The following is a 12,211-nucleotide window of genomic DNA, read 5'->3' on the forward strand; positions in this document are numbered from 1 at the left end:
TCAGGTTCAGGTCCAGGTTCAGGCTCAGGTTCAGGCTCAGGCTCAGGTTCAGGCTCAGGTCCAGGTTCAGGCTCAGGCTCAGGTTCAGGCTCAGGTCCAGGTTCAGGCTCAGGTCCAGGTTCAGGCTCAGGTCCAGGTTCAGGCTCAGGTCCAGGTTCAGGACAGTCTGGGTTGTACTGCTGCCCCGGCCTTGAATGAATGAATGAAAATATATTTATTTGGGCCAGGTCATTCAGAATGAACACACCAACAGAAAGCATTAGTTCACATAATAAAGAGACCTAACCGGAAAGGAATAGGCTGAAGCTGTTGCTTATTTACGCCTACCCTTCTCACATGATCAACTTATTCAGATCAAACATTCAAAACATCATACAAAAAAATCATATTGTTTACACAATCCCGAACATAATTCCGTAATAGTATCATCTACTGCAGGGGTCGGCAACCCAACATGTTTTAGAGCCATATTGGACCAAAAACACAAAAAACAAATATGTCTGGAGCCGCAAAAAATGAAAAGTCTTGTATCAGAATTAGAATGAAGAAACACATGCTGCATGTTTCTATATTAGTTGGAACTGGGGGGAGTTTTTTTTTTTTTTATTATGCACCGAGAAAAAAGTCAAAATTTCGAGAAAAAAGTCTAAATGTTGAGAAAAAAGTAGAAATGTCAAGATTAATGTTGAAGTACAATCTTGAGAAAAAAGTTGAAATGTTGAGAAAAAAGTCAAAGATTTCGAGAAAAAAGTCGAAATGTCGAGGAAATAGTCAAAATTTCATGAAAAATTCTAAATGTTGAGAAAAACATTGACATGTTGAGAAAAAAGTCGAAATGTCAAGATTAAAAAGGAAAGGAAAAAGGAATAAAAAAAGAGGAAAAAAGGAAAAAAAGAAGGAAAAAAAGAAAAAAGAAAAAAAGGAAAAAAGAGAAAAAAGAAGAAAGGAAAAAAAAAGGTCAAACATTTTTTTAAAAGCTCCAGGAGCCACTAGGGAGGCGCTAAAGAGCTGCATGCGGCTCTAGAGCCGCGGGTAAAGACCCCTGATCTACTGGATCTCTCCTATTTTTAACACATTAAACTTAAACAAACGTTTGAATGCATGAATCGACTGGCACATCTTCAATTTTTCATCAAGTGCATTCCATATATTTACACCCCTTACAGTAATATTTACAGTAATACATTGATCTTTAATTTTAGTCCTAGACTTTGGGTTTTCAATCATACGTTTCCCTCGAAGCTCATATCTACTTACCCTTATTTTAAACATGCTTACAATTTTACTAGGTAACAATCTGTTGAACACTTTGTAGATTATCAATGCTATTTTGTATTCCACTAAATCCATGAATTTAAATGCCTTTAATTTAATAAATAATTCATTTGATGGTTCTCTATAATTAGATTTTGTGATAATCCTTACCGCTCTTTTTTGAAGAATAAAGATCGGTTTAGTTTGGGTAAAATATGCACTCCCCCATATTTCTAAACAGTATGTAATGTAGGGAATAAACATAGTACAATACAAAATATATAAAGCACGCTGGTTATCGATTTAGCTAATTTAGATTTGACATGATTAATATGCATCTTCCAATTCAACACAACACAGAGAATGGAAAAGAAGGACTCCGTCTTTCTTTTTCTCTTCCGTGCAAGAACAGTCCCGGACCGTTAGGGACAAATGTCTCACCTGCAGGGTTTGGTCCAGGTCTCGTGCTGCTCACACAAGGAGACGTCAGGATGAAGGACTCTCTCCTCAGACAAATGCATATCGGCCCGGCACATCCACACATCAACCTGCTGGGACGGATTTAACAATGTTCAACTTTCTGGTCTTATCTACTTCTTGATTCTTGATTAAAAAGATGGACCAGCCCATACCGGGCCAACCAGACCGGCCCATACCGGGCCAGACCAGACCAGACCAGACCAGACCAGACCAGACCAGACCAGACCAGACCAGACCAGACCAGACCAGACCAGACCCACCAGACCTCTCTCGTCCTGCTAAAGGTTCTGGGCCGATCTTTGGAAACAGTCCTTGCGTGAACTTTCCCTCCACCCACACAGGAAATCACTATGATTACATGAACTGTGAAACTCCCTTTAGCTTAAAACCAACTGTTCATTCTTATTTCATTTCTGCTTTTTAACACAGCGATTTTTGAAAAAACAAGTTAGTCAAAAGTTCAAATTTAGCACTTTCACCACCGGACTGATGCAATCATAAAAGTGATGAATTTAAAAGTGATCTATGTGCACTTCCTCGTTGAAACAGCTGTCACGATGTTTTCAGTAATTTGAGCTCACGCTATTCTGGAGAAGTCCCTGCGTTAACATGTGACAAAGCAAAATCCACAACGTTGGAGTGGAACCGTCTCCAGGAAACATCTGGAGAGAGAAGCTCTGCGGTGGGCGGTGGGCGGTGGGCGGTGGGAGAGACGCTCCCACATATAAACACTAGAGTCAGTAAAGATTATCTCTATAGCACCTTTCACAGACGAGGGAATGTCACACGGTGCTTCACAAAGAATAAAACAATACAATAAAACTAAAAATACAATAAAAAAAAGACATACAGGCAGTACTGGAGTAGAGGGGAATGAGGGGGGATGAGGGGGGATGGCACCCCCCCTGAAATAAAAACGGTCCAAATCATCCCCCCCTGAAATAAAAACGGTCCAAATCATCCCCCCTGAAATAAAAACGGTCCAAATCATCCCCCCTGAAATAAAAACGGTCCAAATCATCCCCCCCTGAAATAAAAACGGTCCAAATCATCCCCCCTGAAATAAAAACGGTCCAAATCCTCCCCCCTGAAATAAAAACGGTCCAAATCATCCCCCCTGTAAAACTGTCATCCCTCCTTTCCATCCCTTATGTCATTCCATCAATGAATGTGGTTTTACTGCTATTTCAACATTTAGAGTCATCACCAGAAAAATAACACCAGAAAAATAATTTATTTGACAATTTTCACCTGTTTCAAGTAGATTTTCACTTGAAATAAGTAGAAAAATCTGCCAGTGGAACAAGATTTATCTTCTTATTACAAACAAAAAAATCTTGTTCCACTGGCAGATTTTTCTACTTATTTCAAGTGAAAATCTACTTGAAACAGGTGAAAATTGTTATTTTTTCCAGTGATGAGTCTTGTTTTAAGTGTAATGAGATTTTTTTACTAAAATGAGACATTTTAACTAGAAATAAGAAACCAGAAAAGTGTTTTTTATTGTTGTGTTTTGATGTATTTGATGTAAGCCCAGTGGATATTTAAAGCTTACAGAAGGCTGCATTTAACTGCTGCTATGTCATTCCTGCAGTATTTCTGCAGCTGTTTTGGTCACTGCTATTATTTGTAATATATTATATTATTTGTAATCAGCACAAATGATCTGTCCCCATATGATAAAATCCACCATCCCCCCTGATTCTTTTTTATAACTCGAGTACTGATTACAGGTAAAACGCTCCTAGAATAAAAGTACATAAAATCAACATGATGGTCATAAAACAACCGTCTCACTACTGATTTTTCAAAGCTCGGAGAAACAGGAGAGTTTTAAGTTTGTTCTTCAAAGCATCGATGGAGTCCAGAGAACATAGAGACAGCGGGAGATCGTTCGCATCTTAAAGCGGGTACGAGGGACCGTCAGCAAGCTCTTTTGTGTTGCCAAAACTCTCAGTGACGAAATGCTTTGACAGACTGATACGGGGCAGAGGTGGTAGTAACGAGTTCCATTTACTCTGTTACATTTACTTGAGTAAGTTTTGGGAAATGTTGTACTTTTAGGAGTAGTTTTGAATCACTATACTTTTTACTTTTACTAGAGTAGATTTGTGAAGAAGAAACTGTTCCTCTTCCTCCGCTACATTAGGCTACGTTGAGCTGTTACTTTTCTTTTATCCCTTTTATCCGCGTACGCGTCAATCTCATGACATCACTGGGTGATTCTTTGGGAAAAATGTTAGTTTTTGCATGTTTTGTCACATTTACACAGACTCAAACACACACAGAGTTTCTATGAGTTCATGTTTGTTCTAGTTCTGCTGGTTAAAAAAGAAAAGTACAAAGACTGGAAATTTTGTGCTACTTGTGCTTAATTTGTTTTTTTATTCTGTTATTATTTTATTTATTGTATTATTTATTAAAGTACTTGAATTTACTTTAAGATTATTTTAATTTAAGCTATTTTTTATTAATTTTAATTAATTTTATTATTTTATTGATTTAATTTGCCTGAAGATGATTATTTTGTACTTTTGTCTGTTTGAATGGTTGTGTTAAAAACATAAATCAGACGTTACTCAACAGTTACTCAGTACTTGAGTAGTTTTTTCACCAAGTACTTTTTTACTTTTACTCAAGTAATTATTTGGATGATACTTTTTACTTCTACTTGAGTCACATTATTCTGAAGTAACAGTACTTTTACTTGAGTACAGTTTTTGGCTCCTCTACCAGCTCTGATACGGGGCGTCATCCAGGCCCGTAGATCCGCCAGCCTGGACCACATCACTCTCACACAGCCGTGAATCTCAAACACCAATGTCACGATGCCCAGGACGTAAAAACCTGAATAAACAAGGTGCTGATACTCAACCCAAACACCCACCTCCTCTTCTGGACCAACACCCTCCTCTGCAGCAGATGTTAAAGGAGACAATCTGACCCCAGATGTTAAAGGAGACGATCTGTCCCCAGATGTTAGAGGAGACAATCCGACCCCAGATGTTAAAGGAGACGATCTGTCCCCAGATGTTAAAGGAGACAATCTGACCCCAGATGTTAAAGGAGACGATCTGTCCCCAGATGTTAGAGGAGACAATCCGACCCCAGATGTTAAAGGAGACGATCTGACCCCAGATGTTAGAGGAGACGATCTGACCCCAGATGTTAAAGGAGACAATCTGACCCCAGATGTTAAAGGAGACGATCTGACCCCAGATGTTAGAGGAGACGATCTTCTCCTCCAGCGGTGTCCGTGACGCCGGGACTCTGCAACACTGAGATCTCAGTCCAGTTCCCTCTCCACTTCATACCCTGGTGATTTCTCTTCAATCAAGCCAACACTGACACCAACGCTGCAGGTCTTGTGACCACAAATGAGGAACCAGCTTGCACGGAGGAGGTCCGGTCACTCGCCGCATCGCATTAACGGCTAAACATATGATAACGATAAAGGAAATGATCAGTGACTTCAGGGAACACGAGCACAAAAAAAAAGTCTAGGAGTCGAGATGAAGCAAGATTTGGTCTTCAGATATTTGGATGTGAATTTAACTGGAATCTGAACGCTACCAGTACAAAAGGTCTCAGATGCACCAGAGTCCCCTACGCAGTACTGGAGTTGACGGGGGATGAGGGGGGACGGCATCCCCCCCTGAAATAAAAACGGTCCAAATCATCCCCCCTGAAATAAAAATGGTCCAAATCATCCCCCCCTGAAATAAAAACGGTCCAAATCATCCCCCCTGAAATAAAAACGGTCCAAATCATCCCCCCTGTAAAACTGCCATCCCTCCTTTCCATCCCTTATGTCATTTCATCAATGAATGTGGTTTTACTGCTATTTCAACATTTAGAGTCATCACCAGAAAAATAACACCAGAAAAATAACTTATTTGACAATTTTCACCTGTTTCAAGTAAATTTTCACTTGAAATAAGTAGAAAAATCTGCCAATGGAACAAGATTTATCTTCTTATTACAAGCAAAAAAATCTTGTTCCACTGACAGATTTTTCTACTTATTTCAAGTGAAAATTTACTTAAAACAGGTGAAAATTGTTGTTTTTTTTCCAGTGATGAGTCTTGTTTTAAGTGTAATGAGATTTTTTTTACTAAAATGAGACATTTTAACTAGATTTTGAGTTTTTCTTTTCACCACCCCCCTGATTTTATTTTACAACTCCAGTACTGCCCATATGCACAACTTTTCCAACATCAGGCTTCGCTGTGAAGTCCTCGGCATGCCTGAGGAGAAAAAACAACCAGCGGCAGAAGGGATGAGCTCAGTGGATCAAGAGGAGGACGTACAGCCAATAAGACTTCTAAAAAGGTCAGAAAATAGAAATAAAAACAGCAGAGTCACCAGAGCCTTCACTCCCTCGCTGTCTCAGACATTTCTACTTCCTGTTTCAACCTTAGTTTTCCACATTAAAATCCTGCCAGCAGTCCCAACATCGTAAAACAGGAACCAACAGACTCAACTGGTTTCAATAAAAGCCACTAGAGCCACAAAAAATAAAAACGTCTCCTGATTGAAGATTGAGACAACTTGTGTCGGTTTTGTAAAAGTTTTTCTTCACTATAAAGATTTATCCCTTTGGCATTTTGATGTTGTTTAAGAAATCAAAAAATATGTTTATAGACTTGGGTTAAAAAGAAGAAGAAAAAGGATCAACCACATGATCTTTATTCTCAGGAACAACCACAGGAAGCAGCGTCATCATTTTACCTCCTTATTTTTAGCTCCTAAGAGCAGGAAAGTTCAGCTCACACAGTGACAACCTTTAATTATTACCTATCACTGTACTATACTAGTATAAAGGTGGTGTATGTTAACATTTATGAATAAATGTGCCCTCAATTGTTCAGGATGTTTATTTTTGTTAATACAGAGGAAAACTTAATATGTTAATGTGACGGACAGTGATGATAATAAGATAATAATAAGCTAATAAGATGTTAAGAAGTGGACATGTGATGTTTATATCAATGGGTGTGTCAAAAAATAAAGTCACACAGTGAGTTCCGGTGTTCTGCCATTCCTTGCTCCCTGCCAGAAAATGCTACTTTGTGTTTCTGCGCATGCGCAAAGTCGATTTTCAAAGTTTGATTGCAACGCCAATCATTTCTTGCACGATGTAAAAAGGATAATATAGGATGTCGAGTACTTGATCCTTCAAAATACACTACCCATGACATGAAATGCGTTACACTTTGTGAAAATTAGACGATAAAGAGAGAGAAAAAAACAATTCTATCGCTTTATTTGATATTCATTCAATCATTGGCCTTTATTTAACCATGCAGGTCATTAAGAACACATTCGCATTTAGGCTACAATGACGACCTGGCAAGAAACAAGGACCACTTGGGGGAAAAGGACGTGGTTTAGGGAGTAAAATGCAATCCAATTGTAGCTCTACAAAGGTAGAAAACCATTAGGTAGCATTTTTTGGCAAAGCATCAAAAAATGGCAGAACACCGGTCCCGAGCGAGACTGACGCCTCCGCTATTGTTTCGCACCGTCATCTTTTTCGGTCTAGAACTCGGTTTACATGCAGAGCCGCTGAGCTTTAAGACTCTAACAGTGTAAACACCTATCAATGTGTGTGGTTGGTGTTTGTAGGAGATACAGATAAACACGTGTGGTGATTAAAACACAACCCTCCCAAACAGAAGCCACTGATGCAGGAACCGCGTTTGAAGCCAAATTCAGAAATGGTAGCACATATTTGTATAATTACTAATAAGCTGAGAGTAGGTTAAAAAGAATATATATATATATATATATATATATATATATATATATATATGTGTGTAAATGCCGGTATATTGTTTTCACTGCCACCTGGTGTCAGTTTTCACCAGTGTGGTTTAGCAGAGAACGCAAAGGTAGAAAGTTGGTGATGATTCTGCTGCGTAATCTCCACCTGTTGCATCTCAGCTGTTTCTCCCGTGGGTCGGCTTGTGCTGCTCCGTTTCTTTTGTTTGTTTCATGACCTTTATTCAAGTAAGTTTGAATTTGATGACGGGTCTTAATTAAAATGGTACTTATTTTATGGGTTTTCTTTCTTTGACATTAATTTGGGTTGTTGTTTTATTTTCAAGTTTGATTAATTGTCGGGATGGTTCCCTGAAGGCATCAATCACTGACACGTTCCAAACAAGCACCCTTGGTAGTGGAACCAGGTATTTGTATTATTTTAAATCTTTGGGATGTTCTGTTTCATTAAATGATGCTGCTTTTGCTATTTTTTAATATTAATACATTTAGAATTTTAATAGTGGTCACTGACTGCGCTCTAATAAATGTATCTTTGTATATTTCTGTTCACGGATGGCATCATGGAATGAGATGTATGTATGTATGTGATGTTTAATTGTGGAATGCTTGTTAATTTACATTAATCCCCCTTTTTTCTGTATCTTCCCGTCAGTTTTCACGGTGCCCGGTATGGAAATAAAATTTGAGCACCCGTACGAATCTCTCCACCTTTTTATTGGAACCGCTACAATATATATATATATATATATATATATATATATATATATATATATATATATATATATATATATATATATATATATATATATATATATAAGAAAGTCCGTACCTGCGTTTAGGGCCGTTCAGCTGAGAGCGAGCTCTCTGGAATGCGCGCTTCTTACTGCGGTAACTTTTATTCCCGAAACACCAGCAGAATAAACGCAGAATAAACGCAGAATAAACGCAGAATAAACGCAGAATAAACGCAGAAACATTTGACATGATGACACTCGAGCTGCTGCTGAACTAAAGGAGGTTTCACTGATGTCACGTTTCTATCCCTTTTTTATTTTGTGATTTCAAAACAACGAATGTGACTTTAAATTGCAGCCGCAATGACGACACGATGTAGTTCCATCAATAAACTCCGTTTATTACAACTGGAGGTAAAAGTAAAGGCACTCGGGTCTTTAAACTTAAAATTAAAAAAAAACAACAAAAAGCAATAAAAGCTGAGCTTACCTTTTTATTGGTGCAGTGTAGAGTCTAAACCAACTGTGACAGGTGAAACCGAAAGTGAAACGAATCCTTTGGTTGTTTTAAAGGTGTGGGGGAAGGAATGACGCACATACACTCCTGTTGACGACTGAAAAAAGGCTCCACGGAGCAACTTGTGACAGGCAATGCTATCAGACGCAGAGCCTACGGGTAGGGTACGCGGCGACGCAAAAAAAAGCATCACATTTTTGGGTGTGCCAGCTGTCTCTGTGGGTGGCACTGGCACACCCGCGGCTACGCCACTGATTTAATGTATTAATGTCTGTGAGCTCCGTCCACCTGTTTGTTTTACATCATGTTATTGTTGCATCCAAGATGTTTTGAGCACAACGGACAATTCACTTTTTTAAAATACCAATAATTCAAAGCCATTAGAACAAAGGATTGTCTGTGTTGTTCATATTACACTAGTTATTTTTATCTGCATTCCTTCTTAGGAGAGATCGACTCCAAACGTTGAATGGGAAACCTATTTTTCTTGCTGCTTCCATCACAAAATTACAAAAAAATAGCCTCGAACAGACTGCAAACAAAGTGCAATAAAGAGCACAGGACTAAATGATCTAAACACCAACACATGTCTCACATCTGTCCACCAGGGGGCGCTGGCGCTCCAGAAATCACGCCGTTAAAACGAAGCACAAACATTATTAAAGTGTTATAACTAAGTTTCTCCTTCACAAATGAAAGATAACATACGTGAAATAATAACGGACTTCGAAGATTACCTTTTAAGACTTTTTTTCTTTTTTTTCACAATTCTTTATTTCAAATTGTCAACAATACATTATAAAACAATCATGTATAGAAACAGTTGATTCCAGGGGATTAGACACAGACAGAAATTATAGATCAGTTCAAAAAAATGTTATACCTAGTACATAACTTAGTGGTTTGGATGGTTTTTCTATCTTTAGAATATTGGATTGTTGAAATGTTTTGTTTGAATTCATTTTTAAAGGCCGGGAAAGACGGAATGTGATTAGAGAATTTAGATTTGTGAATATGAAATTTTGCAAGTAACAAAATTAAATTGATGATGTAAACTTGATTTGCTTTGCTAGAGGAGTAAGAAAAGAATCCAAACAATACATTTTCATATGAGAGGGAGAAATCAGAGTCAATATGTTAAATTAGTGAACAGATATCTTTAAAAAAAATACAAGAGATGGGACAAGACCAAAATAAATGACATAAGTCTCTGCAGACGGTTTACTAAATGAGCAGAACACATCCATGTCCTTTCTGTATCTTTGTAGAAATTCCTTGCAAGGATAAAAACGAGGAATCATTTTCAGAGTCACTTCTTTAACCTTATTTATAATAAGATATTTAGAGGAAACACCAGATTTTCTTCCAGTTCAGATCTGAAGTTGTTCCAGTAAGAGACTACGTTTGGAACAGAGACTTCTCGTTGAAATAAGGCACGTATATATCTATGTATATATATATATATATATATATATATATATATATATATATATATATATATATATATATATATATATATATATATATATATATGTATATCACGCTTGTTATTGTTCTTTTTAACACCAGTAACAGCAGGATCCAACGGCAGTAAAGTCAGTTTAAATTAATTCCTAAGAAGCATTATGACAGAAGGTTTAGCATCAAAAACTAAAGCGTATTAGTTTAGTTTTTTTTTTTAGTTTAGTTTATTTTATTTTGGTCATTTACATTTTAAGATGTTTACATATGCACACTGTATATGTACACACACAGGTATAAATATATATATTATATATATGTACACATTTCCTTTTTTTTTTTCAACAAAAGGCAGAACTTCAGAAACAAAAAGATACTAATAAAACGAAACGAACGAACAAAACAAAGAAAATGAACAAAGAAGAGAAAATAAATGTGGTCACTCACCATTGAGGACAGCTGCAGGAGGAAAGATGCATCATTTAGACAGTTTAATATGAAGATAATTTATATTAGTGTTCTATATTTATGTATTATTTTAGATTTATAATTTTTTCTATTTATTTATTTTTTATTTGTAAAAAAAAAATACCACCAAAGTATTCCTTTGGTGGTTTAGGAATACTAGACTTGTAAAAATTAAGTTCACTTTACTTGCAAATACATTTTGTACGTACTAAAAATGAAGTAGTTTATACAAAGACTAGTCTTTCTTGATCTACATAAAAATCTCATGTGAAAAAGTCGCCTTAATTGTTTTAAAGTCGATCAAGCAAGATATTTTTTACTGTGGTTTCTACTTAAACAAATAAAACATGTTTCATCTAAACGTTGGTCAATCTGCCCAATAGATTAAAATTGTTAAAGGAAAAGTAAATAGAACAAGATCATTGCTTGTTGTTTGTGTGTAAATGAAAATAAAAACTGCTGGTTCAGGAGAAAATACACAATGTCTTGTTTTTTGAACAAATGCAGATTAAGTTCAAAACTAGATGTTTTCATGTAAAGAAACAAACTTCATTTTTAATTGTTAATATCACATATTTAAATATGTTATATTTACATGCGCTTAGATTTATTTTCTTCAGGAGTTCTGAGTGACATTAAAGTTGTTTGAATTAAGGAGCTGATTAACCAGATTAATCCCATGGACAAACCAGTTTTGGAAGAAAAATGATTTGTGTTTATATAATATCTCTATTGTTCCGGATGTAGTTTATAAACTTCAGCTTGAAGTGTCAGTGTGTGATCACCGTGAAAACGCTGCCATCTACTGGACAGAGTGTGAATTACAGGCAGGTGCAGGTGAAAGGTGAAAGTACCAAAGTTTTCTCTAAAGTACAAACCAAGCACTTCCCTGAGCCGGCTCTTATCAGCCGCCGGCAGGCGTTAGGGCGTTAGAGGGGTCTCTAAGCTACAATATGAAAATACACCGCTCCCTTCACTGTTTATCTCACACACACACACACACACACACACACACACACACACACACACACACACACACACACACACATACACACACACACACACTCACATGACCAGGAATCACATGACTGTTTTCTTCTGAAGAACCGATAGGGAGAACGATTGAGGCCAGTGACATGTTTTAAAAGCTTTATTTATGTACATTAAGACACGTGTGTGTTTGTATTTATGTACATTAAGACACGTGTGTGCAGTAACACCCGTAAAAAGCTTTATTTATGTACATTAAGGCACGTGTGCAGTAACACCCGTAAAAAGCTTTATTTATGTACATTAAGACACGTGTGTGCAGTAACACCAGTAAAAAGCTTTATTTATGTACATTAAGACACGTGTGTTATTGTAACACCAGTAAAAAGCTTTATTTATGTACATTAAGGCTCGTGTGCAGTAACACCAGTTAAAATCTTTATTTATGTACATTAAGGCACGTGTGTTATTGTAACACCAGTAAAAAGCTTTATTTATGTACATTAAGGCACGTGTGCAG

This window comes from Cololabis saira, chromosome 7 (assembly GCF_033807715.1).
Source record: "Cololabis saira isolate AMF1-May2022 chromosome 7, fColSai1.1, whole genome shotgun sequence".
Taxonomy (NCBI): domain Eukaryota; kingdom Metazoa; phylum Chordata; class Actinopteri; order Beloniformes; family Belonidae; genus Cololabis; species Cololabis saira.